Here is a 9308-nt window from a genome sequence, read left to right as displayed (position 1 = left end):
AAACCTTTCACACTGGCCTTTGTTTTTCTTATATTTTTGACCAGAAAACAAGTTACGTATTAATTAGGGTTGGTTTTCTTATTTCCTAACAGTTCAGTACTAGAGGAGTAATGCATCCAGTTCAGGACATAGACTACGTAAACAAACTCGGTAACAATGGCTAGTACTCTGGGAGGGTCTGCCTAACATGAGATTGTCTAGTAATATTATGAATGTTGTTGTTGTTGCTGTTGTTTTTATCCATGGCTCGTTTGAACATGAACCAAATGGACTTCGAACTGAGGTTGATCTTTTCCTGCAGTTCCCGTTCCTCTTTTTTGAAGGATGGGAAGGGAGATGAGGGACTTTTGTATAACCGTAAACCTCCACACTCTGGCAATATTGACGCCACCGCGTGAAGACCTCCCTCCCTCCCTAGCACCATCAACAAGAAAAAAAAAAAAAAACTATACAGTTTATTAACTCTCTACATTTTTTCACTTCTCAGTGACTAATATCGTGAGAGCACCAGCCATCCTACTCCTGCCTTGTCAGCATCAGGCCAGCGTCTGGTCAGCATGGGGCGGTAAAGGTAAACAAATTAGTGGAGCCATTATGTGGCCTCAGTGTAGCGCCGCCCATATCACACCGGGGCCCAGCCTTGTAAACACACCCTTACACCCATCTAACTGATAATTGAACCCTTAATGAAGCCAATCATTACTAACGAATCACACGTACACACTCCAAGAAAAATGGCCGTCCAAGTTGATTGGCAGAATTTATCTGTCTTCTCTTCTCTCTTGCTATAAACACGGCCAGTTGTTTTTGTTTATGTAAATTACACTGATTGAGGTGCTAGAGACAGACGCCTTCGCACGGTGGCACTGATATAACCGGTCGGCTTTTCTGTCTGGTTATACAATCGTCCCGCAATTTCCTCACTATCCCCCGAATGGAATATTGTAGACTGCACAAGGGAATCTTTATCTAGCATTCTTCTGAGTTCACGATTTGGTAGGCCTGGAGTAACAACAACAGCAACAACAATAATGCTGATAAAATAGGGATAGAAGAACCTCTCAAATGTTATCATTGCTCCTAGTTTACTGTCATTAAGTTCGTATAAACATCAGTGCCAACCCCTTCCAGCAAACAACAGATATTTTTCAGCTTGTAATTTTCTGACGATTTTATTCATCTTGGGATACACTATTAAAATTGAAGGGGTTTGATATAGTTTGGATTAATTTCTTCTCCCCAAGGGGTAAGTCCTAAACTGAGTTAAAACGTGTGAAAACAACAAGAATAAGTAAAAATACGGTCCCCTTGCCAATGGGCGTAATGTATTCCAATGTCTTTCTTTCCCCTCTGTCTTTCCTCTCACCTGTGACCTCCAGAATGTGAAATGTTATGATTTATGAGGCCACGTATACTGAAATTAATGTATCTTGATTTTGGCATCCTTTTGATTAATAAGTCAGAGGTGTTCCAGTCTTCTATTTCTTCTTTCTAATAAAAAAAAAATCTCAGTTTCATGTTACGTCTCTTATGCACTGGAGAACCAGAACCCGAGGCTTGACTACCATAGGTCAGGTCAGTTTGGGGTTGGACGCTTCCCTACGCTCCTGGAGCCGTCATATTTGATTGGTAAACTTTAGACCACTTGTAGAATTCGCAGTCGCACCACAGCTCAGACTCGAAATTCTTCCACTAGGGAAAACACAAAATTCTCAGTAGTGATATTACTTTACCCTATTCTCATAATCTTACTCTCATACCCTACCAGATCTATATCCATATAACATTGTAAAAGAATGTAATGGCAGAAGTTACCGCAAAAGACATGAATTATTAAAAGAAAATCGAACTGTTTGACCATATATTTTATCTACACATTCGTTTTCGTTTTTATGGTAGTATGGGGCAGGCAAGAGAGTAAACATGGAAGATTATACACTAGTTAAGCTAGAGAAAGCTGATGAAGACAGGCCGTGTTCTAATTCTTATTTGTTTCATTTTCTTTACCATATTACAATTTCCTATTGGCTGAAGCCTGCCATTAGTGGTTTCGCCGAAGAGGAAATTCATGCATTTCTGTCCGTACTCAGCATCAAACCCCAGATTTCCTCGACACCTCTCCCCCACATACTCTCCGGCCTTCTTCAGTTCATCTTGTTCTTGCTTTTCCCTCTCCTGCTTTTTTCCAATCATTCTCTCATACATATTAACAAGGCCTCCTCCACACTCGATGCATTATATTGAGATACTAACCAGCGAAACCTTCACTCCTGCTTCTTCCGCAGTCACATTTTAAAAGGTTTTGTCAAGCCAACAAATCATTTACATTAGTATTTCGGTGGGTTCCTTAATAATTTCCGTACCTCCTAGTGAAGCTTACCATGCTGGGGATTCTTTGGGGTGGGAGGCAGACAAGTCGGCTGTGGAAGGGGCCCCTAAACAGTCTCAGGGCCGAAATTCTAGGTGGCATTATAGGCTTCTAAGCACCTCTCCCTTTAGCGATTTATTCGGTATTATACTAAATATATTGCCTTAATAACGTTGAAGTTTACACCAGTAACATACACGAAGATACTGAGCTGCAGTGTTCAAAATTCATGTATAAGGGAGAGCTTTTGCGAAATCTCCATTGCCACTTACAATCCTGACGCCATGCTTTACGTCTCCATATCTCACCAATGAAATTTCTTCCTCCTTCCCTCGCTCTCCTTAATCCACCGTTATCCCCTAGATTAATCTGAATTACGAGCTGGAGGATAAGGGTTAAGGAAAAGAGGGGGAGAAAGCACTGAAATCGATGCAGTGTCGGAGAAGAAAATGAGGTTGAGGAACTTAAGTGCAAAGAGAAAGGGAGAGTGGTACTTAAGGAGCAGACGACGTTGAATGTTGAGAGAGAGAGAGAGAGAGAGAGAGAGAGAGAGAGAGAAGAAGAAGAAGAAGAAGAAGAACAATGCTGTGAAAAAAAAAAAAAATACTTTATGCACTCACAAAAAGAAACCGTAAAAGTATTAAGCCTCTCAGAGTCCTGGACCACAGACAAAACTGCCCACAAATAACACTGACAGTGGGGTATATACTGTAGTTATACAAAAATAATGAGCAGTAAAAGATAATTAAAAATAAACTCCAAACAGTAATCGTGACTCCTTCAAGCCTTCAACGGGACTAGTTAGCTAGGTAAATTGATAGCTGCATAAATACGTACGTTGGCAGAGAATAGTACGGTGGCAAGTAAAGCGATTAAAAAATCAGAAAAGTAAATCATTAAGTTATAAAAATTTAAAGGAACTCGCTAGTTTTATAGGTAGAGAGACAGAATAGGTGTTCAGTACTGAAGGGGCAATATCACCAAAGGAACGAATTGAAAGGAAATGGGTCGAATGGGCCGAAAGAGTTTAAATTTTGTTGTAACTTTGATAATAATGGCTAATTTGCAACATATGGGGTTTGAAAATTTTTCTTTAGAAGTTCACATGCTGATTTAAAAAAAAAAATCCAAATTTTTGCCAAGTCATCTCATTTTTCAAACAGCCTGTAGGTTTCCTTATGAGTATATAATAAAGTACACACACCTCTCTCTCTCTCTCTCTCTCTATACCGGTATATATATATATGTGTGTGTGTGTGTGTGTGTGTGTGTGTGTGTGTGTGTGTGTGTAGATGGCTATTATATATATATATATATATATATATATATATATATATATATATATATATATATATATATATATATATATATATATATATAAGTACAGATACCTAAGAAAAAATATATAATCATTGAAATGTAGCGTAATTTTACTTTAATAAAATAATTTACTTTAATGGATGGTAGCTTTCGCCTTTACCGCTTTTACCAGCTGGTGGTAGAAAGCTTCGCTTAATTATTAAACATTTGTGCATAACTTAGTTCTTTAAAACTGGCTTCTTCGCCCCTTCCATGCTAATCATTTCGATTAAGTAAAAGATGCACAAACAAAGGTAAAAAGGTAAACAAGGTGTAATCACCTCTAAGGCAGGAGTAGTAATCTTGACTCTGGGAACATACAGACAAACAGACAGATAAACAGGTCAGCTGAGAGAACACACACACACACACACACACACACACACACACACACACACACACAAAGGTAATCTTGGCTCTGGGAACATATCCTCAGCCAGCTAACGAACTTGAGAAGGTAACTGGATAGTCAGACAGACAAATACACAATAAATAGTGGGAATAGAAAAAAATGCATTAAAAATAATTAACAGTAAAAAAAAAAAAAAAAAAAAGTGCAGTCGTTATGTTGTATAACTTGTATGCTTTCATCTTGAATAATCCGGTGGATAGGACAGACATAAACAACAACAGCAAGAACAACAACAAAAGATAGTACCAATAACAGAGCTGAAAATATAACCAGGTATAATAAAAATAAGTAATCTTGACGCTAATATCACAGGTTCAGCAGGCCGACACATTAAATAGGACGACCATATGGTGCGACGCCACATGGTAAATCTTCCTCTTTACGTTGGAAGAGTCACGTGTAAGAAATCAAGGCTATATATCCTGGCATACTATGATCTTCATTCCTCTCGTGTGTTGTTTTAAGCTGGGCTATGTTGCACTGTGCTGTGTGGTGTTACATCTTCCTCTTTATGTTGCATCAATCACGTGGATATAGCTGGGAACCTGACTTTTGCCTCGCTCACTTCTTCATCTACGTTATTCTGTACTGTGTTATGCTGTGCTTTGCGGTGTTACATCTTCCTCTTTATGTTACTTCAGTAACCAGGAAATATTTGGAGCATACCTCTTAGCTGACTCCGTTCGTCACTCCTCATGTGTGCAGTGTTATGATGTGGTGTGGAATGGTGTGGTGTTATCTTCCATTTTATGTTGTCTCAGTCATGTGTAAGTCGATGGGACCATATGCGTCACTCTTTTCTTGCCTCATCACTGGTGTTGTGTTGTACTGTGTTGTTTAATCTTTCTCTTTTTATTACCTCAGCCACATAACAACAGATATACAGTAAGTTGTGCGTCATTCTAAGCCTCCTTCCCCACCTGTGCTTTGCTGTGCTGTGCTATGAAAAGTAATAAGAAAATTCAGGACTGCTGTGTTATGAAGGTTGTCGTAATGGGAACCTGCATCAGATGAGTTGTATTGTGCTGTGAAAAATCATTTTAGGTTAACCCTAGCTGTTCTGCCATGTGGTGTTCAATTTTTCTGTTTCCCCAGTGATGCGTATATTATGTGAGGCGATAACTCTTACCCCACTCTGTTCTTCTCGCCACGCCTGGTGCAGTAGCTTGCCATACTATGCTGTGCTATGTTGATCTGTTCTGTGCTGTTAGAGTTTCCTAAATACTCGGGACCTTAACTCTTGCGTCACTCCCTTCTTTTCTTCTGTCCATCCCTATCCGCTGTGCTATGCTGTGCAATAGTTGAACCATAACTCTTGCTACACCCTGCTTCCTACTCACCTGTGTTGTGTCATGCTGTACTGTGTTGTGCTGTGCTGTTAACAATAATGTGACAACTGAAGTCAGGATTGCTGTGTTCCGAAGGTTAACGTGCTATGATGTGCTGTGACGTATGATGTTAGATGTGCTATTGCCCATATAGTTTATGCATATTCATAATTGGACATACGGGAAGATCGATTCATCCTGCGCTGTGTAAAATTCATTTTTTACTTTATTTGTTGCCCCAGACTTGTCTTAAAAGTGAACCCAGTGAAAAGCAAATTTAAGTTACCCTTTTCCTGTAGTTCATCCTCCTCCGTTCTGGGGACAGGGAAGTAGATTTGGGACATTTGTATGACTAGTCATCTGACCCACCTGATTATATCGCTGCACAGCATGAAGGCGTCCCCACCGGCACCACAGATCTATTTCCATACACATGTATATTCAATTATCCAATGAAAATATGAAACTGGAAAACCATCCGCTCCTCATTTTCTAAGAATTGTAGTTTAATATTTCTAAGGAGTATTGGTATTATAGATATCATATACAATATTTGTATGCAATTTTCTGCACATACGTATGTACGAATAAACGGATAATTATATTGAAATCATAATTCTGTTCCACATAACACCACCACCGCCACCGTTACATATGTCATTTTATTCTGTCCGGCAATAATACAGCGGGGGTCCCGTCTGATTCCCCAATACATGCTTCCTTCCCGCTGAGCCTGTTTTGCTCTCTCACGCTTTGACCCACCCACCTATGACTACCTCCCCTTTCCTCCTCATCGCAACCTCCTTCTCCTGCCTGCCCTTTCCTTCCCCACCTCCAATTCTCCCTCACTTTTTTTTTTTTCTTTCCTTTTATTTCATCCCGATCTTTTTTTTTTTTTTTTTTATACTACCCTTCACCCCACCCCTCCCTCATTTCTTTCTCTTCATCATCCATTTCCGTCTCTCTCATCCCACTCTTTCTCCATACCCCTCACTCTTCTTTTACGCTTCCCTTCCTCCTTAACTTCACCTCTTCCTTTTTCAATCTCTTACATCTCTCTCTCTCTCTCTCTCTCTCTCTCTCTCTCTCTCTCTCTCTCTCTCTCTCTCTCTCTCTCTCTCTCTCTCTTATTCCTGCCATCTTCTTTCATCGACTTCCCTTCCTTCCTCTTTCATCCCTCTTTTATTCTCTGTCATCCACTCTTTCAGTAGCCCCTCCCATTTCCTCTCTCTCTCTCTCTCTCTCTCTCTCTCTCTCTCTCTCTCTCTCTCTCTCTCTCTACCTGTTATTACACATAGTTTTGCTTTTCGTATTTTTTTCGCTTTCTCTGAGTTGATTGCAAAGTGCTTATTAGCTGCATAAGTAAAAACAAAGGTACGCTCCTGCATATACAAGGTTCTTTTATAAAAACTTAAAACTTGAGCATACTCATCTATAAATATTGGTCCTGGTTCTCCTCACGCTCAGGCAACCCTTATGGCTCTGCTTCATGCATATCAATTCGCTGCTACATTTTCCTGTCTCGCAACCCATTTCCACCCTGCCTCGCCCTTGCCCCCTTTTCACCTGTGTGTGTGTGTGTGTGTGTGTGTGTGTGTGTGTGTGTGTGTGTGTGTGTGTGTGTGTGTGTGTGTGTGTGTTTTAGTTAACCTTCTCCGTGTTATGAAAATAATTAGATACTATTTACTAGATTTCAGAAACCACGAATTTGCTCCAAAGAAGCAAATTCAAATAGTCCAGTCATGCATACTAATAACAATAGGATATAGAAGGAAACAACATCCAGAATTGTTCATCATGTTTTGCTACAAAAATAAACTCGTATATAAAATACGTAGAAATGACTAGTAACACATACGGCGGCGGTAGGAGGGGGGTATTTGGTACTATAATACTAGTGGAGCGTAGCGACAGAAAGTGAGGGAGCAGAGGACATAAACGAAGGAGAGAGGAGGGATATATAATGAGGAAGACAAGAATGAAGAATGAAGTGGGAAGACCAAGGTGAGGAAGAGAGAAGAGAGGAGGGTGAGGAAGAGAAGGGATAGAGAGTGAGGGAGGGAGGAGGGAGAGGGATAAGGAGGGTGGCCGAGAGATGGGAAGAAAGGGCGAGAAAAGAAAGAAGAGTTGTGCAAGATGAGAGATAAGGTGACGGTAGGAGGGGAGTATTGATGGATGCGTAAACCCAGGGAGAGAGTAAGGCTACGCGAGGGAATGGAAGAGTTACTGGGTTACTGCAAGGTAAGGTGGGGGGGGGGGGTACTGAAGGATGAAGGGGCTGTTAGTGGCTGAACATTAATGAAGTTATTGCGAGGGAAAGGGGAGGGAGGGAGACGTGTACAGGGAAGGAAAAATGACCGACAGGCAGGGTAAGTTAGGAGAGAAGGAAGGGGGAATGTAGGGTGAAGGAGGGGAAATAGTGCAAATGAAGGAGGGGAGATTAGTGGGCAGAGTGAGGGAGGAGAAAGGGAAAGGGGTAGTGTAAGTTGAAGGATAAGGAATAAAGCTGAGTGAAGAACGCAGTGTGTGCCTTGTATTCTGAGTGTCTTTGAAGATTTTGTAACAACTGTTTCCTCAGTTATGTATTATCCACATTACACCACCTCACCCCGTTTATTACAGACACCTGAGCGATGTTAAAAAGATGTAGCTAAAATGTAACCGAATATTAACGTATAAAGTGCTAAGCGAAACACGAAGAATGAAATGCTATTAAATCTTCTACGCCAACCATAATACCACTGTGAGTCCTATCCTAGGGTGTGAGTGGAATATTGACACTGGACTGAGGTAAATTAACAACAAGGATGTGGCTGAGAATAGTATTTCAATGTTGTGGTTGAACTATTAGTCTGAAAATATTGTTGGGGTGGTTGGGGATAATACTATTTTGTGTGGCTGGGAGTTTTACTAAAATGTGAGGTTAGGAGTATTATTAACTTGTGACTGGGAATAATACTCGGATGTGTCAGGGAATAATATTAGGAAGTGTCTGGGAATATTACCAAATTCCGCAAAAGTATTCCTAAAGAGTGTATCTGAGAGGATTACAAGGGTTTCAAGGCGAAGAAGAATCTCACTAGAGTGTAACTGGAATCTTTGCTATAAGATGTGGTTGGGGTTATTACTAAGGATGGTTGGGCATATTAACAAGTGAGGCTGCTAATATCACTAGAGTATGGTTAAAGATTTATATTATAAAAATAAAGTATCACTCTATTAACAAGTGAGGCTGCTAATATCACTAGAGTATGGTTAAAGATTTATATTATAAAAATAAAGTATCACTCTGCAATCATTAATATAAAGTATAACACGAACAGCCACGAACACCTTTCGTTAACTTATTAAAGAGTCTTCTCTCAGCACATTTTACTCTACTACTCACAAACAAGTAGCAAAAAACGTAGAGTTCACCGTTTGATTGATATGCAATGTGCACTAGTTCTACCACCATACACAAAGTACTGCATACTCGAATGCTCACTATACACAGCAGATCACACTGTTTATTATACAGATAATTTTACAAGATTTTTTTACACATACATATACATAACTGTCACTGCCAATAGCAAAATTATCATCACCTTCGACGACGGTACCTTAGCACCGAGGATAGATCGTGATCTTACAGTAGAGTGCTGTTATTCAAACGCAAGAACTGTGTGTGTGTGTGTGTGTGTGTGTGTGTGTGTGTGTGTGTGTGTGTGTGTGTGTGTGTGTGAAGATACAAACAGTTCCACCTGAGCTGGACCCTCTTTTGATATGAATAAGTACGCTGAGCCGAAACTGTTGCACACTCACATCAGTTTCAACATATGGGTATATTTTTTCCTGT

Source organism: Coenobita brevimanus, chromosome 13, assembly GCF_032717465.1.
Source record: "Coenobita brevimanus isolate Jiangsu-jjx chromosome 13, ASM3271746v2, whole genome shotgun sequence".
Classification (NCBI taxonomy): Eukaryota; Metazoa; Arthropoda; class Malacostraca; order Decapoda; family Coenobitidae; genus Coenobita; species Coenobita brevimanus.
This window is presented reverse-complemented; position numbering follows the sequence as displayed.